A 24,458-nucleotide genomic window follows, 5' to 3' on the forward strand; every position below is an offset into this window, starting at 1 on the left:
CATGTACATATATACATGCCTACATATATGCACACACACATACACACACACACATATACACACATATATATAGTGGATGAAAATAGGAGAGTTTTGGTTATCATTGTATCCTGGGCTCCCTAAAGCTATATATACATCTGTCACATCAAGTGATTCAGAGTGATAGGAGAGACTCAACTTTCTAGCCATGGGAGGGACAGTATGTAGTACAGCAGGTGTCATCAAACTGTGGAAACTCAAAGTTGGCAAAATTAGTGGACCCTAATATGTTGGTCCTAGATATGGTTAGTGTGCATTCTCCCCCCCCCCCATATAGTTATACAGTTTTATGAGTCTGTAAGTTAGGCAGCCCTAATGTGTTGATTCTTAAAGCAATTAATATATGTCTAGCTGTAGGTTCAGCAGGCATGCAATTAGGCACTGCTAAAGCCTTGATTCTACATGAGATTCCTACACATCTTTTATACTCACCTGGATTTGGTTTTGTGTATATGCAAATTGGGCAGTTCTAATATGGTGATCTTAATAAGATGTGCTGTCCTTCATTCCTTAAAGTCAGCTCTGGCATGGCGGTACAGCTAAAGCCAGAACCAAGACCTAGAGCACTAACTGAAACACTGTATAAGAGAGGGCATGCATATAGCTTGATTAGAAGTGAAAATGTAGGGAGTGTAGCCTGATTCTGTGTTACTTTGTAGGAGTCTCTGAAGCATTCAAGGACTTAGTGCCCTAAATGAGGAAAACAAGGATTGAAGTAGGAATCTCTACAAATTCACAAATCTGTGCCTCTAGGAATTCACTGAATCTGAATTTTTCATTATTACTTCTCTTCTCATATAATCCTATAAATTATTAATGACCTTTGACTGGTGTTCCAATGGAGAAGATGTCTCTCATCTAAATTGTGTGATTCAGAAGCCATCAGTTTGGACTGTGTGGGGTTTGGGGTTTTTTGTTTGTTTATTTGTTTTTAATGAGTATCTCATAAAACCACAGAGAATTCTGAAACTAAGGACAGTGAATGGTTCCAGATATGGTTTTAGTCATGAATGTCTTAGAGGAAGTTCTAAAATACATGCTCAACAAGCATAGTATGTTTCCAACAGTATGTTTCAAATTCATAATGCATGTTTACTGTCTGTGAAACCAACTTGAATTGCATTTTATTGCTTCTATCTATCCCTGGGCCAAGGGAATAGTAAAATATGAGTTAGGGTAGTGAAACGCAATAGAGAGAAAAAGGAAAAGAATTTCCCAAACGTATGCTAGTAAGTTGATAACCATTGAACTTTTTATGGGAAATGATGTGTATTATCAAAGCCTATGAAGATAATAATTATTTTTTATTAAAACAAACACAAATCCCTATGTAACAGGCTAAAAACATTAAATCCTTTTCTTATAAATTCATTGTTGGGGAATATAAAAGGCAGGAGTACCTGCAGTTTTATAGATGGTCCCTGTTGTAATGATATTTGACAATTCAAGTCTCTACCCTTTAATTTGTCATTTCTAGCCCTTTCTGGTCATGACTGTGAATCCTTTCTGTAAGATCACGGGTATAGTCGACTCATTTAAATACCTGAAAGTGATATAGGGCTTCAGGAATTGAATTCACTGGTTCCAGTTGTTCTGTAAGACTTTGAGCTGGTTGAACTGAACTACAGCAATTAGTAGGCTGTCTTTAAGCAGTGTGCTTTGTATCCTAGAGTTTTGAAGACATGTATGTTTTTCTTTGTATACTCTCAATGGTTTGTGATGTCTTACATGGTTGATTGGCACAATTAAAGGTACTAAATTGCCAAATGGGAACAGTGAATTTTATATGGAAATTCACACATCTTAAAGATAGGCATATGGCTAGAGAAGCATGAGTGATAAATTTAAAATATTTTTTGTACGTGAAACCATGGAATTTAAATTGTGGAAGGCGGCAAATTGACAAATGCAACAGAGATCACAGAAAAAGGCATCACTGCCAAGCTAAAAATATTCAGAATCACAGCCCTTCCATTTCTGTTTAGATTGAAGAGTCTAAGTGTTTAAGTGAAAGAATTCCATTGTAACAAAAATAAAGGATTAGGCAGTGATTTCAGTAATAACTATTTACTGTTTTACGAAATTGAAATCATTTTGATTATGATAAGGATATCTTTGTGAAGTTTCTCATCAGTTGAGTTCATTAGCACAGCACAAAGTATGAGAAATGTTTATTTTCTTGTGAAATATCAACCCTCAGTGTATTTTTGCTTTTGTGAAGAAGGATGCAGGAGATTACAGTTATCTTGTTTTATTGTTGCTAACCCTGTGACTATGAGGATCATGCAACAAGGTTAGGCATGATGAAGGAGGTAAACTTGAGCCATAAGAGAATGATCCCTGGTTTTAGGAATTTCTATTTAGGTCACTGAGATGATTCAAGGAAACACTGGAAATAATAGTATAGAAATGTGGGAACTAGCTGGTCTAGTCAAGTGTGGTAATGTCCCATTGCTATATACTGGCAATGGCTACTGGAGGACTAGATTGTTTGCCATGAAAAAAAGGTCTTTGTTTATGGCTTATCTATCTTTTTTGCATGCCTCCTGGAAAAGAGCTTGGTTCATACAGGGAGGATACAATCTACCCTGCCAAAATAAGAGAAACCCCGTAGAAGTTAGGTTTATCCAAATCTTTTTAACCAGTTGTCAGGAGAGCTTTCTAGGTAAGCCAGTGTTTTTTTTTTTGTTTTTTTTTTTTGTTTTTTGTTTTTTGTTTTGTTGGTTTTTTTTTTTTTTTACACATGGATGAGGAGAAAACCTTTACACCACTTGGCTCTGCAAAGGCAAAGTAGACCTTGATATAAATGGAGTGGAGTCAGAGGGTCTCAGAGGTCTTCCCCTCTGTGCATATGTATTTGTTTGGGTAGCAAGGTGGGGAGAGGAAGAGAAGGAAAAGCATTGAGGCATTTTATGTTCAGGGAAGAATTCTGGAAAAAGAGCAGTGGCTGAAAGGAAGGAGTATATCTTCTGTAATGCGGCCCACAGGCCATTCTTCATATATCAGAACAGAATCGCAAAGATTATAGCACTTAAGTAATAAGATTCTTTGGTTTTCACTGAAGCATTATTCCACGAGGTGACAGAAGAGGGCTACTGCTAGTAATCTCTGAACCAACTCAGGATCCTTAATTCCATGGTTCTTAAAATTGTGTGTATGATAATCCCCATTGGAACTTGTTTTTAGAAATATTCCCAACTGATTCAATAGGGCAGTGGGATGGGCATAGAACTCTAGACTTCTTACAAGCATGCTGGAAGTATGTCAGCACAAACCAAGTCTGCTTCTGAAAACTACCTGAACATTTTCTTCCTAATCCACCAACCATGTCATATAAATATTTCCTGATCTCTATTTTTAGAGCCTTTAAGAATAAATTAATTCTCATCTCAAGCAACTGGGAGGTCCAGAGATCAAGGAACCAGGAGATCAGAAAGACATTATTCAGAGTCAGAGACAAAGTTTAGACTCAGGAGGTCTGAATGAAGTGTCAACTCATAGGCTTTGGCTAGAGACCTTAAAAGTCAGGACCAAGATATTGACCCTGCAACCAGAGATAGCAAAGAGACAGGCAGAAAGAAATGTCCATGAGTGTTTCTAGAGGATTTAGACATAAGGCAACATTTTGATCTTCCACATGTGACAGAGCCCCAGAATCTGAACACAGAGCGAACTAATCTAGGACTGACATTAAGGATCAGAAATATTTGGCAGGTAGGTAAATATTTCCTAATCTGTGCCCTGGGCAGACAGTGGTAATCAATTATGGCGAGCTTTCTCTAAACCCAGGTGTGGTCTTAAAATCCTTATCAACACAGTCGTTAGGCAGCCACTACCAGTAAGTCAGAACTGGCAGGAATGTGAAATCCATGTGTCATTTCTGATTATTACTGGACACTGACAAATGACCTTTGATATCTCTGCCAACTCAGCTGTTTGTTGTCCTTGTGCAAGAGCCATTGGGTGGCTTTCATTAGAATATATCTGCTTAAATATAAAGAATACTCAGGAAAATGGGAGTGTGCTTGAATTAGTCTTTATCTTGTCTCTGATTATACATCTCTAAGTTTTCAAAGGCCATACAGAAAGGAACAGTCCTAGCTCCCTTTGGGAGTCATAGATTAGTTTATGCCTCTGCCCTATTTGATTTGATTGAGATTTTCTCATGGTCTTTGAGCACTTGCTCCACAATTGTGAAATAACCTACTATGTCCCTAGTATTCTGTGAAGGACTGGGGAGGAGAGGTGAAGAAGGCACCATGTTCTTCAGTCAGGAACTCACAAGCTAGTGATCAACAGAGATGTTCAAACCAACTTTGAATAGTGTGAGGCATGCTACAGTTGTCAGAAGAGGACTGAAGGACAGGCACCCCAGAAACCAGAACTCTACTTCTGATTCATGGAGGAGTGACAAGTGGACTGAAGTTACCAGGCAGAGGAAGCGCTGTGACAATCCAGTGAGAAATTATATCCCATGTAAAAAAGTAGGGAGTGGTGTTTTCAACACTTGATGTGTAGAGAGAAGAGACAGATTGCACTTAAGGCGACTTTGACTCTTGCAAATATGAGGTGTAAGAATAAAATTTAATAAAATCGCATTTTATGGGAAAACTTTAAAACAGTGTGAACCCCAACATTCCATTCTCAAATTAAACTTTTGGCAAGAATCCCATCTTTCAAAGTGATGGACCAAGTTAATTTTAAATACTCTAGCTTGTAAGCTGAAATACCCGCTTTCCCTTCTTAGGGTGAAATATTCCCCTCTGCGTATGTTGAATTATGCAAAGTCTTCTCTCTAATGCAATTCTCCCCTCTCTGATGTTGTGGGCCTGGGCCCTGTGACAGAGATAGTGATACGGTGAAGAGAAACAAATCCAAATTATGGAGGACTGTGTTTGGATTCTATTTCTATAAGCCATGGAGAGCCAACAAAAGGTTTATGAAGGTGGGAGGAACATTAACATAGGGTATTTTGGAATGTGAATTCCAGGGATCCAGGGACAGTGCTTGAGGATGAGTAAAGGTGAAACTGCTGGTGTTAAGAAAAGTAAGTTAAGTAGCTATTGTAATAGATTGACAAAAGATGGCACTCATTTAAAGAAGGTCTGAGGGAATAGAAAAGATAAAGCAGGTTTGAAAGCTACTTTGAACACTTTGAACCTTAAAAGAGTAAGGGAATATAATATGCCTTACCTTTCCTTTTGTATTATGCTGCTTTGTTACTGGAATAGAGATATGCTTATAGGTACTTTGTTTCTTTTTTGGAATTCGCAAATAGCATTGCCCACTATTCCATGTTTGAGTTTTGTTTTGTTTTGTTTTGTTTGTTTGTTTTCTAACAGCAACTAAATAAGGAAAGAAGAAGGACTCCCTCCCATTATTCTGTCCTCTGTATACAGTCATGGCTAACAGTCTGATAACAGCTTCTGGATATGTAAATACACCAGATTCATACACAAATATAGATGTATTTTAAAACAAAAATTCTGACTTTCTTTTCTGGAAGGCTTGGTAGAACCTCCCACCTTGCCTGGAAATACATATTGAGAGAGGTGTCCCAGTGCTTAGCTTCCCTTGAGGCCCTTTGAGCACTCATGCTGTGATGGGCAAGGGGGCCAGTGGTTGAGGTCTTGCTTCTGTTGTTTAGTTTTGTCTGTTCAAATTTATAGTAGAAGCGTATGGAACAATCTCCTTTCTGCTTCCTCCTGTGACCCTCATGATAACTGAGCTTCTCTCCAAACAGCCCTCTGAAACCAGCTGTTTGCACGTCTGGTGTTAGTCAGTGGCTTGGGATAGTGCTGTCCTATACTCCCCTCCTGAAGCTAACTTTGGGTGCAGTCACCTAGGATAATGGGAGTCTTCACCATCTTAGTCCCTTCCTTTATCTGGAATAGCTAGTTCAGCAGGTAAATGCAAGATCCGTTGTAAAACTGTACTGAGTGAGACTAACAAGGAAATAACTTACTATATTAAAACAAAGTCCCCACCATTCAAGGTTTAAACAGAGAAGTGCTCAAGAAAGAGAAATTGCTGCTAAAGGGAAAAACTAAGCAAGTCTTGAATCAGTCCCCTGAGAAGTGTACTGGAGAGCCTAGCTTTCCCATGAAAGTGTCTTTTACTGTGAGATCTTAGCCTCCAAGAGACACCAGTCACAAGGATGCAGACCTCACTTTTATAACTAGTAGTGGGATGTTCAGAGAAATCCCTGTTGACTGGCATCTCTCAAGCATCAGAGGCTACCTATCATTTTCAGAAACAACTCTTCTTAAAGCATGGGAAATCATAGCAGAAGACAGTCTGCTGATGAGCAGTTGGGGGCCTGCCAAATCCAGGTTTGGGGTCCTAAGATACCTATAGTGCAGAGCCTAACACTGGTCTACTTAGTGTTTTGTTCAGGTCCCAGATGCCCTGTGGTCCTAGAAGACAGTTCCTTCATCACCCATCATGCTGTGGTGCTCTGGACCTATTTCATTGTACCTTGTGACTGTGTCATTTAACCTTTGTGGTCCTAGGTTCTTTCATCTGTAGTCATTCCTACTTGTAGATTTATGCAAGAGAAAATGAGAACTTTAAATTGCTTAATACAGTGTTCATAAAACTTATGATAACATGGGCTGGTAAAGATGTGGAATAACTGGAACTCTCATGTGCTGCTAATGGGAATGTAAAAGTTAGTCAATCACTTTGGAAAATAGTTTGGGAGGTTCTTAAAATATTAAGCATACACCTATTGTGCTATGCTAGCTATTCCTCCTATCTCTTTACCCATGTGAAATGAAAGAATATGTCCACACAGATCTGCATATAATTTTTTGTATGTTTAATAGTCAAAAAATTGGAACAACCCAAATGCCCATCAGTTGCTGAATAGATGAACAAGTCATGATCAGGCGATAAAATGGAATACTACTCTGAAGTAAAAAGCAATAGATTATTGATCTATCCAACAGCATGGATAAGTCCCAAATAATTATGCTCAAAGAATACAGGCAAAAAGAGTATGCACTATATAATTACACTTATACCAAAATAGTTTTAACATTGGAATTAATCTTTAGTGAGAGAAAGCAGATCATTTGTTGGCTGGGGATGGGTGGGGCAGCTGAAGAATTACAAAAGAACACAAGTAGCTTTACATATTAATAAAAACTGTTAAAAATCTCCTTGCTAGAAACCCTCTTCTTTTCTCTTCCTCTTTTCTTGAGCCTTACTCATTAAGTGCTTTTATTATACCTAGTGGCCTATTTGCACAGTACTGAAACTATAAATTGCATTGGCAATAAGGCCACAATTGTACAGATGGGTTACAGTAGAAGAGCACTTCAAACACTCTCTAGCACATGGTAAATGCTCAGTAAAGAACTGTATCCTTCCACGCTAGGCTCACCTTAGCAAAAATTTCTTTCTAGGTCAAGGCAGGAGAGTCTGCAGAAGGTAACATAGTCCTGTATTTGGGGAAACTGAAAGTAGAGGAGTTAGTATGAATTAGCAGGATGACAGGATCTAACTCTGACGAGGCAGGTAGAGGTGAAATCTTGAAGGACCCTGCATGCTTGATTTTGTTTATAAGGCAAGCAGGGGAAAGCGGTCATCAATGAATTTTAGGGCAGGGATATGTGTGACATGTTCGATTTATGCTTTTAAAAGATTACTCTTTCCTTATGAGTAAGCATTTGCATGATAGTTGTGATATTGTGATTTATAATAAGAAATGTGTATTTACTCTTTGTTCCATTTCTGGCACAGAGCTTCTACTACCTCTGGAATTTCCAAAGAGATGAAAGCAATAGGGTGTCTTTTTTTATGTTAATGAGGTGACTTTTGGGACCCTACTGAAGGACTGAGTCTGGTTACCAGGAGAGCCAACCATGTGATTAGAGAGTTGGAACTTTCAGTCCCACTTCCTGGCCCCTGGGAAGGACTGGAGGTTGAATGGATTGCCACTGACCAATGATTTAATCAATAATGCCTATGTAATGAAGCCTCCATAAAAACCCAAGAGGACAGGGTTTGGAGAGCCTCCAGGTTGATGAATACTTTAAGATTTGGGGAGAATAGCATGCTCTGAGGGCAGGGAATCTCTGCTCCCTTTTCCAGTACCTATTCACTATGCATCTCTCTCATCAGGCTGTTCCTGAGTTATATCCTTTTATAAAACACACACACACAAACACCAAACAAGCAAACAAAAACACCCAGTAATGTAGTAAGGAAGATATTTTTGCATTCTGTTAGCTACTCTAGCAAATGAATTCAAGCCTAAGGAGAGTGTTGTTGGAACCTCTAATCTATAGCCAAAGGTGGTAAGCACAGGTGACAACATGGACTCGACACGGCATCTGAAGTGGGGGTGGGAAGGTGCCGTCTTGTGGTACTGAGCCCTTAAGCTGTAGAGTCTGATGCAGTCTCCAAGTAGAGAGGGTCAGAATTGGGTAGAATTGTAGGACACCCATCAGGTTTCAAAGCTTTGCTTGGTGGTGAGGGGGAAAAAATCCAGACATGAGAGCTGAATGCACAACCTTAATATGTGAAATTCTACCCTGGGGAGATAGACAGTGGTTACCAGTGATGATTTAAACGGACTTTCCTTATGTTTAGGCTTTTATTTATTAATTTTTATTTTTTATTTTTCCTATGTTTAGAGTTTTAGATCCATTATAGTACAGTATACAACTCAAAGGACAAGCATGACTGAGAACAGTCTCTTAGAGAAAAACATTGGATCAGAGCTACAAACCACTGGTTCTTCCCTTTACTTCCCATTTAGTAAAGGAGCCAAACAAACCTCCCACATCTGGGAGTAATACCTCGGATCTGAAAATTATGATCCTGCTCCCTTCTCTGCTCCAGAAGATGGCTGGTGGGGAGGAAACTTGGAACACTGCATCCAGTCTGTATCCTCTGTCCCCAAGTAGAGAGGTACCCACAGGAGAGACTACACCACAGTAGTAGTTGATTTATATTATTGGTATTGGTAAGAATGGCTTTGAAGAGGATATACTCTGAATACTGTACTGTACTATACACAGTCTTCCTTGTTTTGGCTATCATCAGTGTGTTGCCACCAGTCTAGCTTTTTCCAAGGATAATTAATGGGTCTTTGGCTTTTGAATTGTAAGGAGTTCCTAATGAATAAAGCTGACTGGCAGCTGACTGGCAGTTGGATCTTAGAATCAGGATGCATGCCAACTGCTGTGGAGTTGCACACCCTCAGATGGCCAGGTTTGTCAACCTGTACTTTGGTAGCATTCTACCCTAGTTTAGTGTCACATTTGGCCCTCTAGGTCTGACTGAGTTTGGCCATAAAACCATGGGGAAGTCAGTGCATCAAGAAGTGAGCAACCTCAAATTTTACACAATGATCTAATTATAGACTTCAGAGAGGGCTCATGTGAATTCGTCAACTCTGAAAAAAAGTCACACTTTCCTATTTAGGTCTCATGTACATGGAGTTGTTGGGGAAGAGAAGGGTGTACAGTCAACCGAGAAATTACAAGGCAAGGCTGAGAGTACACTGTATCAAGGAATGTAAAGGACAAATCAATACCACAAAATTAGCAATTCCTTGAGATTCTCAAATATCTCTATATATTCAAAGGAGGAACCTTAGGCACAATGGGTTATCCATAAAAATCTGTTTGATGGGCAACTGAGTGACTGAAACAAGAAGTCCCATTTTCCTTCTTGTATTGCAGGCTCTCCAATTTCACTTGGAACTTTGATGTGATAGCGCTTTTCTGATTTGTCACTTTCAGGAAGCTGATAATGTTTCCAATGAGGCTTGATTTATATATAAGAAGTCAGTCATTCATACCTGGGAGATTCTGGCTAACAAACCTATCACCCCAGATCAGTTTGTGATGATTGGGTTTTAGCATTCAAGACTAGATATTTAAGCTAGCTAAATCTTCCAATTCTATACAGTCCATTGTGTTTCTCTGGTAACCTTCCCAGTCCCCTGTCAAATTGACTCGGTTGGAACACCATGGCCAAATGGCATTGTTGATGAGGCAAGGGCTGCTGTCTGCTGCTGGACCAAACACCAGATGAGTAGAGTGTTTCATTTTGACTCAGAAATAAGATAATTATCTCCTGGTTTAATGTTCCAGATTTTAAGATGGAGAAGTATCCTGTTCATTTGTTCGTTTTCCTTCCTTCCTTCCTTCCTTCCTTCCTTCCTTCCTTCCTTCCTTCCTTCCTTCTTTTCTTTTCTTTTCTTTTCTTTTCTTTTCTCTCTCTCTCCCTCCCTCCCTCCCTCCCTCCCTCCCTCCCTCCCTTTTTTAAGAAATTTAACTGAGAGCCAAGGGGCCACATAGATAATTCTAATATGCATAGTGAAATTCATTCTAATTCCTCATTTCTTTTTCCCAGAATCTTTGCTATGTGGACATGGATAAGTGTTTTATCAGACTTTGGCACTTGTGTATAAGTTTCAAAATTGGGATATTACTCAGTGAAATTGTAGTGGGGAACAGGCTCAGAATCTTCAGATTTTCCATTGTTGAAAACATGGCACAAACACTAATAAACAACAAACAGAGGCAAACAGCTGACAGGAAATGAACCAGATACTGTAGGAATGCTTATGGCAGAAGAGACGCACCTTCTGATTCCAGTGTTAGAGCTGTGCGAATGATTGGTGAGTGAGCTCATTAAATTTTAGATCCTAATAAAGAGCTTTGGGAAATGGAAGGAGCTATTGTTTCATTTTGTCATAGAAATCCAGTTTCCCACTACAGCTGTTAGGAAAGGAAAATGTGAGGAAATGATTCCTTAACGGTGATGCTGGCAATCATTCTACCTGACACAAAAGCACTGGTGTCTGTAACAGGTCCTCAGGTGCCTAAAATTGAAAATCGTCTCTCTAACGTGTCTGTGCACTCCCATTCAGCTTTATGTTCCAACTGATCACTTGGCTTATAATCAACAGTCAATTTTTTGACCCAGTGCTTCCCATTGCACTGGTCTAAAAATACCAGGTTAGTAGATGTACTGAAATAGCAAATATGAAAGATTTTTGTTCCCCATAATAACAGTATCTTTATTTTTATTTTTTTCCAGTGCCTACCACCCCGGAGCTAGAGAGAGAGTTTTCAAATAGTTTATCTTTTAGAATAGCCTTTGTTACTTAGCAATTGATTTTTAATTGCCTGTAACATGCCAGGTCCTGAGACCCCAACAGCTGGGATTTATATCCCTCTTTTTTTTTTTTATTTCTATGTATATTGATTGTCCTTATATTTCAATACATATGTACATTGTACTTTTCTAAAATATGTGTGTTTCCATCACCCTCCCAAACAATTCAGGAAATTTAGCATGATTTAACTTCTCTTTGATATGCACCAACGCCTGTCTTACTCATAGTTTTGGCCATTGAGTAAGTATACCAGTTCATATAGTTTGTATTTTTAATATTTTGTTTAAAATTTTTAATTATTTTTATAAGTATCAAAATTATACATATATAAATGTCAATTTTTTTAAAACTTGCAACAAAAATAATAGCATTCATCATCTTTTTTTTTTTTTCCATTTCCAAATACCCCTCATTAGAGAAAACTATTTCTAATATTTTTCAATGTTTTTTTGGGGGGGGGGTGGTTTGGATATCCCTCTCTTTAAAAAAATTCTCTAGTGACTTTCCATTTATATTAATAGTGGTAATATTATTATGAATATTAGTATTGCCTCTCTGCCACCACCCAAACTATAGCATCTAAACTCTTAGAAGCTATGAGATTTAGAACAAGGGTCACAAACTGTGGCTGTCAGGCCAAATCCAACCAGCTGCTTGTTTTCATAAATAAAGTTTTATTGGAACATAGCCACGTTCATTCATTTACATACTGCCAATGGCTGCTTTCGTGCTCCAAGGATAGAGTTCAGCAGTTGTGGCAGAGATCATACGGCCTGCAAAGCAGATAATATTTATAACCTGGACTTGTACCAAAAAAAGTTCGCTGCCTCTGCTTTAGATCATGAGATGCCTTCCTATCTTTCTGACCCTCATTTCCTATGCTTCTCATGCCCACTTATATCCCTTCATCTTGCTGATGTTATGCCAGTCCCTGAACATACTGAGAACATTTTCTTCCCAGGAACTTTACACGGGATGTACCATCTGTCCAGGATTCTGTAACCTAGAACTTTTCTTTCTCATCATTCAGATTTCAGCTTCTAGACTCCTCTGTGAGGGGTCTTTACACTCTTGCATCTCAGGTAACGTTCTCTCCAACCCATTTGTATCCTATTTCTTCCTGTCTTTCATCAGTAACTAGTGTCAGTAATTGTTTTGTTCATGTACTTTTTGCCTGCATGTCCTTATAAATATAAGTACCTTGAGTGTAAGTACTTAGTTTACTCTGGATCAGTAGGGCCCCCAACGGTGACCGGCATATAGCAAGTGCTCAGTAAATCTCAGTGGGTGGGGGATAAATGAATGAATCTATTTTGGAGGAAGATGCAACCCCTGCCTTCAATATAAAACCATCAGAAAGTAGCTTTATAGCAAGAAATGAGAGAGATTGGTCTTCCTGGAGCAGTATGTCTATGAAGACTGCACAGACAAGGCAAATTTTCAAGCATGATCATGCATTCTTAGATAGATAGAGGCTTTCTAAAATGAAGGAACTGATTGGGGAAATTATTTATTAAAACTAATTAATGATTAATATATAAAATATATCCAACCTCAAACCAGTTTTTAGTCTTCAGAATAGTAAAAATGAAAAAAAAATCCAGTAATACACATGGTGGTGAGGGAAAATGTATATTCTTATTAAATATAAATGGATGATAAAATCTATTTTTTCCTTTCTCTAATTGACATAGATTTGACATATAATATTGTGTAAATTTAAGATACACAACATGTTAATTTGATATGCTTATCTGTTGTAATATGATTGCTATTGTAGCAATAATTAAGATCACTATCATATTACTAAACTGATCAAATCATAAGAAGGGCCCATTTAGTGCTATGTACCAAGAGCTTTTAGAATATGTATAACTTTTGACCTAGTAGTTCTATTTCCAAGAGTTGATGATAAGGAAGATATTGGAAAGGTTTCTAAAGTTGGAGGTATCAGAATGCTAATCAGAATCCAAATGTCTGGCCAAAGAGAAGTGGTTAAATGCACTGTAGATCTTCCATACAATGTACTACTTATGAATGTTAAAAATGATGATGCAAATTATAAAGACTGGAATACCAGTGGTTGAGCATTCTCTGTGCATCAATCCCTAGACTGAATACTTTGTATATATTATCTCATTAAAACTCCACACCAAATTCTAAATAGATGTTAACATCCACCCATTTATATATGAGAAAACAGAGGCTTACAGAGGTTAAGTGATTCTGGTCCTAGATCTGGGAAAGGAGAAAGAAATTTGCTGATCAAGGCCTTTCTCATATAACTACCATATTCAGGAGTACGGACATTGACAGTAGAAACAGTCATTCCTGTTGCCCTAGAAAAATTACGTGATCTTTTTGTGCCTCAGTTTCCTTTGTTGTAAAATGAGAATGACAGGAATATTTATTTAAAAGATTACCATAAGGATCGATGAGTTAACTAATTGCACACGTGCACATGTATCAGGCACTGTTGTATATGTGGAGGAAGCAGCAGGAAACAAAGGAGATAAATTTCCCAGTTTATACTCCAGTAATCCAGTGGAAGGAAGATAGAATTTAAATAGATGAAAATACAGAGAATATTAAATTATGGCAAATAATATGGAAAACCCAAAGGGAAACACAAGTACCAGGATGGGGGAAATGGTATTTGCAGTTTTGAATTGGTGTTCAGAGAAGTCTCCAATGAGAAGATAAGATTTGGGCAGACATTTAAAGAAGCAAACTATGAGGAGATATAAAAGAAGATTCCACGTAGTGGGCATGGTAAGTGCAAAGGTCCTGAGGCAGAAACATGTCAGGAATATCTGAGAAATAACATGGAGGACAGTATATATAAGAAAGGAGGAACATAGCGCTTGATAGGGATAGGAGAATAGAGAACAAGACACCAGTTCATGTGGAATCAGATTGGTTGGAAAGGAAGATTTTAGAGGATTATGTATGGAGGCAAAATTATTTGATTTCAATTTTGAAAGGTTCAAGCTGACATACATTTATTTCATATAAAGTAATCAGAACAGTGCCTGGTACATGATAGATGTTCAGTAAAGCTTAGGTATTTTTATTTGTGATATTAGCGTCATCATCTATCTTCCAGTTTCAGTATATCCAAAATTTCTTCCGGACTACTATATATTTTAAAAGAATAAGAAAAACTTCATCTTCCTTTATCCTCTTATATGTTCATGTACGTGCCGTTGCCTCATTGCTTGAGAGAAGCCAGTTTGTGCTGGAAAATACAAGGACACTGAATTCTTGCATCAACCCTGTCCTGGCTCTCAGCCTAGGAACAGCTAAACCTGAATAGACTTCAGCAGGCCAGTAACTTCCTTCCTGAGACCAGCCATTAGGGCTTCCATATGTAATTATGCAATAATGCAAATGTAGGATCTAGTAAGACTATGGAAGTCCCTTTAAAATGAGTGTATCTCTCTAGCTCTAATTCAACAATAACACGTTTTGCATTTAAAATACTATTTGATGAGATCAGTGCTTGTGGCAACTGCCCCACAGGATTTCTTCTCTGGTGTTTTTAAAGTACAACTTTTGGAGCCTGGGTAGTTCAGTCCATTAAGCATCCAACTCTTGATTTGGGGTAATGTCATGACCTCTCAGTTCCTGAGATTGGTCCCTGTGTTGAGATTATCTCTGCTAACAGCACAGAGCCTGCTTGGGATTCATTCTCATTCCCTCTCTCCCTCTCTCCCTCTCTCTTTCTCCCCCTCCCCTATTTTTATGCACACGCACTCTCTCAAAATAAATGAATAAACACACACACAAAAGTACAACTTAAACAAGTAGCAGATAGTCAAAGAATGGTCCCAGATTTATAACCTTCTTTTCTTCTGATTTTCTGTGTTTATCCAGGTTGCTGTTTTTGACAGTTTCCAATTTCAAACATTCACTCATCACACAAATATTTATGGAAAGTCTAATATGTGTCAGGTATTTTTCTAGGTGTTGGGGATGGAACAGTGAGAATAAGACAAATTCTTGATCTCAGGGAGATTCTATTTTGCTGGAAAAGTGCGATAGTATTCAAATAACTAGATAATGACAGGAAGAAATGGGGGAAATAAAGGAGAGTCTGGATAGACTTTGCAGAGGCTTATTATAGATGGGGGTGGTCAGGAGAACTTCCTGGAGGAGGTGCTGTTCAAGCAGAACTCTGCATAAAATGAGATAGCAGAGGCCAAGTTGTCAAGGGAAAACATGGGCAAAGTTGATCAGAGATGATTGGCTTGAGAAATAGAACCTGGAGAGTAGAGGATGGAAGTAGGAAATGGGATGGGAAGGAAACAGGGGGATGTTTATGCAGGCTTTAGAATCCATTCTGAGGGACATCTGGGTGACTCAGTTGGTTAAGCATCTGACTTCAGCTCAGGTCATGATCTCGCGGTATGTGAGGTCTAGCCCCACATAGGGCTCTGTGCTGACAGCTCACAGCCTGGAGCCTGATTCAGATTCTGTGTCCCCCTCTCTTTCTACCCCTCTCCCCTTTCTCTCTCAAAAATTAACATTAAAAAATTTAAAAAATAGAATACATTCTGAGCAAGATGGGGAAAAAAGGAGTCTTCAAAGCCTGATTTATGTTTTAGAAAGACTACTTGTGCTGCATGTAAGGAGAAAACTGTAGAGGACCAGAAGCGGGGTCAGTTTCAGAAGCACACATACATTTGATAGAGATTTTGCAGCTATATTCTTGACATAATCCATGGAAGGAAAAATTGAAATGAAAGTGACTTACAGCATAAGCATCTCACTTTTCTACCTTTGGGGTACCCACTGTATCAGATCAATTAGGTAAGCAAAGTCCTACAACTTCCCTGATGGAGGCAAATTCTACAGGTAATTACCCAGGGTTATGGACCCTAATTCTTTATTTTTTTCCTTCTGAAAAGAGGTGGGTGTTTCAGGCCCCACCCACCTGCCAGGTGGCCCTCTGAGGTAGTTCCCTGATAGCAAAGGAGCCTCCCACGTGTCTTCCTCCCCCATTCATTCAGCGCATTTTACAGAGCACCTTGATACTCCACGTGCCATGAGTCAGGGTCACAGTGCTGGGCTGTGCAGGTTGTATCCTGCACAATCCCAGGGACTGCTGTTCATACAGACTATGATGGAAATGCTACTTCATGGAGTTGTACAGTGTGCAGCCTACACAACTGTACCTTATAGCCTGCCACTGTGCCAGGCACTGGAAATACAGATGAGCAAGAGATGATCTTTTCAGTTTCCTGAGAACCTAGGTTATAGTGATTATCCTTGTCTTGACTCTCTAATGAGGTCATTTGTTTCTTAGCATCTTTTCTGTAAATACAGAAGTGGCTGCATGGACAGCAGTGTGCATTTTCAAAAATACAAAACCTTTACACCTGTCTCCTAGACAGGCTTCTGGCAGGATACGTTCTGGAAACCCATCAGAAACATTTCAGATCAAAGCAGGTAACAGAGGTGAAGCATCTGAACTGAGATTCTAGACACATCCCTGAGCACCATCTGGGCCTCTTGCTGAAACATCTGCAGGCTTTCTCGAAGCTCAGGGCCCTCACATCATGAGCAAGATGAGATACCCAGTCCAGGAGAAACCAGCGGATGGTGAGTTGCCTGACCTCTCACGGGGCTAAAAGTGTCAACTCAACATCACTGTGGAAGGAGGGGTAAAGTCACTTTCTATTTCCTGACCCCTCTCCCTCTCCCTCTCCCTCTCCCTCTCCCTCTCCCTCTCCCTCTCCCTCTCCCTCTCCTTCTCCCTCTCCTTCTCCCTCTCCCTCTCCCTCTATGTGTGTGTGTGTGTGTGTGTGTGTGTGTGTGTGTCTGTTGAGGTCGACATTTTCCCGTCTTATGTGATCTATTCAGTCTTTTGACTTACTGATATATATGTAATATATATATTATATATACATGTATGTATATAATATACATACATATACACTATATATATATGTATATATATATATACACACACACATATATATGTGTGTGTGTGTGTGTATACACACACACACACACACACACACATTATATATATATTTAGGACTATGAACTTTGTGCCTGGCATTGTCTAGGGCTTAGAGAAGGGACACAACTGACAAGTTAGAGCTTTCATTCTAGTGAGGAAAACAGCTGACAGATAATTTCACATAGTCATATGTGCTCTAAAGAAACTAAACCAGGCTAATGACAATTGAGGGTGGCTGGGGGGAGCAGTGGTCCTTCGAATTTGTACTCATGAAAGGCTTCATGAGGGACTGAGTTACCCTGACTTTGTGATGAGAAGGACCCAGAGACCAAACAGGATCTGTTAAGCTTTGTTCACACTAAGGTGCCAGATACTTTGTCTTCCCCTTTCTATTCTATTTTTTTTTTTTTTTTTGCCACATATTTGCTGAGCATCCACTTTAGGGAATAAAAGAGTTAAGGAATCAAATTTCCTGTTTTTACAGCACTTTCATGCTCGTGCAGAGACCAATATTGAATTAATTAGTAAATGAGCATGTGATATGATATCAGTGGCTTAAATGTTGTGACATGATGGGTTGGAGAGAGAACATGTGGTTAGGCGAGGCCTCTGTAGGGAGTGACGTGTGTGCAGAGAACAAAGCAGAGCAAGGAGCTATGAATAAATCTCACGGGGAGGTGGACAGTGGGGAGGAGTGCTCTAGACAAAGGGACACACAAGTACAAGGGCAGGTGCTCAGGCAGAGGCAGGACTGGTAAGAGGAAGAGCCAGGGGGCTCATGTGTCTGTAGTAGAGCAGGCAGGAAGGTGTGCTAGAGGGAGCAGGAACCCGATAATTTAGCCATGGGCCATGATGAGGAATTTGTTTTTTAATTTTTTTTATTTAAATTCAAGTTAGTTAACATACAGTGTAGTCTTGACTTCAGGAGTAGAACCCAGTGACTCATCACTTACATATAACACCCAGTGCTCATTCCAGCAAGTGTCCTCCTTAATGCCCATCAACCATTTAACCCATCCCCCCACCCATCTCCTGGCCTGCAACCCTCAGTTTGTTCTCTGTATTTAAGAGTCTCTTATGATTTGCCTCCCTCTCTGTTTTTATCTTATTTTATTTTTCCTTCCCTTCCCTTATGTTCATCTGTTTTGCTTCTTAAGTTCCATATATGAGTGAAATCATGTGATATTTTTCTTTCTCTGGCTGATTCATTTCATTCAGCCTAATACACTCTAGTTCCATCCATGTTGTTACAAATGGCAAGATTTCATTCTTCTTGATTGCAGAGTAGTATTCCACTGTGTATAGATACCACCTCTCCTTTATTCATCAGTCATTGGACATTGTGCTCTTTCCATAATTTGGCTATTGTTGGTAGTGACGCTATAAACACTGGAGTGAATGTACCCTTTGAAATCAGGATTTTTGTATCCTTTGGATAAATACGTAGTAGTATAATTGCTGGGTTGTAGGGTAGTGCTATTTTTAATTTTTTGAGGAACCTCTGTACCCACCAACAGTACAAAAGGGTTCCCCTTTCTCCTCATCCTTGCTGACATCTGTTGTTTCTTGAATTGTTAATTTTAGCCATTCTGACAGGTGTGAGGTGGTATCTCATTGCGGTTTTGATTTGTATTTCCCTGATGATGAGTGATGTTGAGCATCTTTTCATGTGTCTGTTAGCCATTATGTCTTCTTTGGGAAAGTGTCTATTCATGTCTTATGCACATTTCTTAACTGAATTATTTGTTTCTTAGGTGTTGAGTTTGATAAGGAGCTAGAAAAAGAGCACCAAAAGGAATTTCAGTTGTATTATGCATTTTATGGAAGTTTTGAACAAGGGAATGACATGGTTTCACTTACAGTTTACAAAGACTCTGTAGCTGTTAGGAGGAGAACAGTTTCTAGGGGTAAGAGTGGAAGCAGAGATGAGTCAAGGGCAATGACTAAAATCCAGGCAAGAGACAGTGGTCTCCTGGGCTGCAGTAATCCTGTTGTGGGTGTTGAAAGTGATTAGACTGTGGAGATATGAAGGTGGCCTGAACAGAATTTGGTGACTGCCTTTGTATGGAGTATAAACAAAGGAGAAGAATCCAAATGAGCCCCACGATTGATTGTCGGTGTGAAGAGTTGGGTGGATAACAATGTCATTCCCTAAGATGGAAGAGACTGCAGGAGGTGCTGGGAAGGTGCAATTTTGGACACATTAACTCTGAGATGCCTGTCAAAGATGGTGAAGATGTCAGTTAGTTGGCTATCCAAATCTGGAATTCAGGAGAGATGCTGGGAGTTATCAGATAACTAATGACACATTAAACCTTGAGACTCAATGAGGTCATTTAGGCATGAGACAGGAGAGTCAGAATGCTCCAATTTATAGAACTAGGGAAGAAGGGAGGTGGCGAAGGAGCTGCACAAGAACCTGCAGATAGAGATGTCCATATACCCAGGGAATAAAGCGGGGGGCGAGGAGGGAATGATGGAGTACTGATGAAAAGTTGAGAAAGATGCAAACTGAGATGTGAACATGGGATTGGGCAATGGGGTCATCCCAGAAGACCTTGCAGAGTGCTGTGCTGGAGTGACAGAGGTGAAAGCTTGACTAGAGTAGATGCAAGAGAGGATGGGAGGGGAGAGAGTTGGGTCAGTGAGTGTAGTGAAGGCTTCCAAGGGGGTTACTGTAATGATTCCATGAGCGACATAAATGTAGCTGCATAGACTCAAGTGGCAGGTCTGGAGGTTATAAGCCTAAGGGAGAGTGTTTTCAAATGTTTGGATGATAAATACAAAGGTCTTGCACAGAGAGAATATTTAATCACTAATAGAGTGATACGTGTGTTGTTCATTTGCTTATCTGTTTTTAACAACCCTTACAATCTTTTAAAAATGCAAAAAAACCATTCTTAGCTTCTGGGAAATACAAAAATACGCTTTGTATACAGGACAGATATGGCCCATTGGCCATAGTTTGCTGACCCCTGCAGTCTACCTGTTAAATTGTCTTCCATAAGTAGAATTAGATATATTGTTTTAACACATACAGTTGTTGTGTATGTGGAGGTATGATGCTTCCATCTATTAGATGGCATATATCATAAGGCTTCTGATCTGGGATCCCTTTGTTTCTTGGTGTGGCTCAATTTTTTGTTGTTATTTGTTTCCATGAGGATGAGATTTTAAAGTATGTTAATTGCTGGAACCATGAATGGTGTGAGAAGTTAGAACTGCAACTTTCAGTGAACAGCTCCGATGGTGCTGGTAGATACCAGGAATGGAGGAAAGCTAGGACAGGAAGCAGACTAATCTCCAATTGACCAGGACACATCACAGATAAAGAAACAGGCTCATTTTGGGATGGACAACAGTCTCCTTCTATCTGAGACAGCAAGGCTCTCCCTTCTCTTTCTACCTCCTGGACAGAAAAAGTGAGGGAGAGTTTCATTCTTAGGAAGACTAGACAACGAATTCCCCTGGACTATGGGGTGAATGTGTTTGAAACCTGTTCAGCCATGAAATTTGCATGCAAATCGGAACTCTCTCTGAATCTCAGGAGTCTATTCTTCACTTCTCGATATTTAACATATCACAGATAAGAAAGCTGGGGGATAAGAGAGGAGCAGTGACCACAAAATTCTGGGTAAATGTCAGTGCCAACACTTGTATTCATTCATATAGGCTAGGGTATGACACAGTAAGAGATGAATGTCCACATCCTAGTGGCTGTTGACAAGGTAAGTTATGATAAGGACTGGGCAGCCCTTCTCTATCTTCCAGGGATCCTATCTGTAACACACAACTTCCAAGGTTGCCATAGAGTGGGAGGGGTAAGAGGTATCTGAGAGATGGAAGGAAACACAGGGATGTTAGGTGAGCACTGTGTTTGCCACAGCATGTGATGTCACCAGCATTGTGTCCTTTGATAACATAGGCACACTCCACTTACATGCCCCACTCATTTATGTAGCGTTCTCTCTTGTAAAGACACAATGTCCCCAACCCCTACCGTAGAGGAAAGAAACTTTTCTCATGACATTTTTATCAGTTATCATAGAAGGGGTCTCTTGCTTTTGAGCTTTGATCACAAGGGTCTTGAAGTTGTCCTTCATATGATATTAAATCAAATAGGACTTTTTAATCCTTGAAACAATTGTGAAATTAATTGTAAAAGTTGTGATCTTTACTCAAGCTTCTGAAAATCCTGTTGGCAATTCTGCATTTAATGAGGCACACTTCAAAGGGCCTAGACACAGATAATTCTTGACATAGCAAAATAGTTTCACCATGATGAAAAAAATAAGCATTTGTGTCAATAGTGAAATAATCAATAATTGACTTTAGTGGATTAAATATAGAGCAGTGATGATTTGAAACATGAATTTTTCTTTTCAGAAGGACTCCACGCTTAGATATAATGAAGATATCTAGAGTTAATCAGAGCAGAGGGCAAGGATGCCCGGACTTCATTTTTTCCCTTATATTTTATATATGCTTCTTGGAAGAGAACCTCCCCCCACCACACACACACTCACAAGATAATTGATTTGGAGGAACTATAGATAGGATCTGGTCCAGCTTTTTCATTCTACAAATCTGAGAACAGAGACTCAGATTTGAAGGGACCTGCCTAGGGGCCCATCATCACTGGCAGCATTGATCTCATTTAATGGGACACATGCAAATTATGTTTCCCAAAATGCACTGAGAGTGCTTCCATGTCCTTTCCTATGGGCTTTTTCATTATTTTGAGAAGTCCTTCTTGATGTTCTTATTATAAAATTAATGTTTGCCATACAAAATTAAACACTTGGAATTTTAAGTATTCTTTGTGCTTTCTCATTTTTTTTTTTTAAACCATGAAACTAAAATACATTTACTTCCTACTGGTTACTGTGCATCCCCAGAGAGGTTCTGAGCATCACTTAATGATATATTATGGACATCTGTTTAAACTTTAGTTCCTGTATTCTCAATGAGTGATGAGAAATCCTGGTCCTCAAAATATTAGCTTCAGTTTTTGCACTGACATCTGGTGTGTGAGTTTTAGTACTGGCAGTATGTCTCCACTCTTATATAGAGAGGTGGACACACAGATATCCATGCTTGCGTCAGTATCAAAAGATGCATATTTCATGACTAGCAAAGCACTGCATAGAGAAGTCACCCTTATGTGACTCGGCAAACGTTTTACAGGCTCATTATGGAGGAGAGGTTGTCAGGATAGATGAGAATAACCAATAAAGGATTTTGATCTCCCAAAGTTCAAGGCATTAGTGGCAGTGCAGCCCTAGCTATCTGCTGTTGTTTCAGGAGCACACTATTTGGTGCTGGGTTTTAAGTCCCAGACATACATGGTTAGAGGGTTTCTAGTGAGGACTTGAAGGTTGTTGAGACACTTTTTTTTTTAGGCTTACCAATAAATGTTATTCTTTATTTAATTTATTATTTTTTAATATGAAATTTATTTTAAAATTGGTTTCCATACAACACCCAGTGTTCATCCCAACAGGTGCCCTCCTCAATGCATAGGGGCACTTGGACCTCAATGTTTACAGCAGCACTTTAAACAATAGCCAAATTATGGAAAAAGCCTAAATATCCATCAACTGATGAATGGATAAAGAAGTTGTGGTTTATATATACAATGGAATACTACTTGGTAATGAGAAAGAGTGAAATATGGCCTTTTGTAGCAACATGGATGGAACTAGAGAGTGTTATGCTAAGTGAAAAAAGTCATACAGAGAAAGACAGATACCATATTTTTTCACTCTCCTGTGGATCCTGAGAAACTTAACAGAAGACCATGGGGGAGGGGAAGGGGAAAATGAGACACTTTTTTAAAGTCATTCCCTTTTATTGAGTAAGAGAGTGGTATATTCCATTAACTGTCTTATCACCTTGGCGACGTGTCAAGCTAACAGGTCATTTAGCATCATTCATGTAAAATGTCAGGAAGACTGAAGGCTTTACTGAAGCTACTGAACCACCCTGCAGTGTTGCCACCATAGAGATAGAGTAGCTATCTCCAGGAAAGGAATCCATTTTCATAGCTAAATTGTTCAAAAGGCATACAATGGCTCCATGATTTTTATGCTTCTTCTTGTTATTTTTTTCCAACGGATACTTAAAAATCAATTTATTTTTATTCTGATATGTACCAAGGGTATAGTGTTTGTTAGGATGAAAAAGCAATTTTAATTTAGTGGGAAATGGATTTTCTTTATCACAGAGAAGTGTTGACGAGATGAGAGACGCACCAAATGAAATTCTCATTCCGGATCCCAGGGGTTGAAGTGGGGAGATGGGGCTGGCAGGAGGACAAATTTAGATTTTGATAATTCTGTGTGAATTTCTCCTTAGAGCCCTTAGTTGTCAATAAAGCTCTTGGTAAACAACACAAATGACCTCGTTATGCCTGTCCTGGTGAACGGGATGTTCTGAAGCAATAGAGTGTTGAAATTTTCAAGCAAAAGGACTATAGGGCTTGGGTCTGGCTCTGCCACTATCCACCCGTGTGACCTTGAGCAGTCACTTGGTCCTCTCCAGGCCTCAGTTTACCTATCCATAAAATGGATTTTTTTTTAATTTTTTTTTAACGTTTATTTATTTTTGAGACAGAGACAGAGCATGAACGGGGGAGGGGCAGAGAAAGAGGGAGACACAGAATCGGAAGCAGGCTCCAGGCTCTGAGCCATCAGCCCAGAGCCTGACGAGGGGCTTGAACTCACGGACCGTGAGATCATGACCTGAGCTGAAGTTGGACGCTTAACCGACTGAGCCACCCAGGCGCCCCCATAAAATGGATTTTAACACCACCTAAAGTCTGTGATTCTTAACTGTAAAAATATCTTATAATTTTCCCATATCATCTCAACCAAGGGTTTTTTTAGATTATAATTTAGTATGGATTATAGTATCTCTGGGAAAATTCACATGTAAAAGAAATGATGAATGGACCCATTCATTTCAAAAACTACATCTGCAGTTTCCTTTCTATTATTATTTCATTGCTATTTCATGTGCTATTTCAGCCAATGTGTGTGCTATTTCCTTACTGTAGTTATTTGTGTGTGCGTCTGTGTGTATGTAAGTATGCTGTGTGCAAGACACAGGAGAGGAGAGATGAAAGGAAAGAGAAAGAGGGAGAAAAGCAATGCATATTCACCTAATCAACCTTATTTATATATCATGTTTTACTAATGCTCTGGGATCCAGCAACATTGGCCCTAATCCTCCATACTTATATTGTCCTGCACGTATCTTTGCACATGCTGAATATCACACACATATTCAAATCACATTATACTTGTTGTG

The 24,458-nt window shown here is 39.3% G+C and overlaps 1 protein-coding gene across 3 annotated transcripts in view; it reads left to right on the forward strand.

Annotated features, from left to right (window-relative positions):
• GRM7 (glutamate metabotropic receptor 7) overlaps positions 1–24,458 on the forward strand; it is an 869,802-nt gene that overhangs the window by 709,479 nt on the left and 135,865 nt on the right. The window lies entirely within an intron of this gene.

The sequence above is a fragment of the Panthera onca genome, chromosome A2, assembly GCF_046562875.1.
Source record: "Panthera onca isolate mPanOnc1 chromosome A2, mPanOnc1 haplotype 2, whole genome shotgun sequence".
In the NCBI taxonomy this organism is placed as follows: Eukaryota; Metazoa; Chordata; class Mammalia; order Carnivora; family Felidae; genus Panthera; species Panthera onca.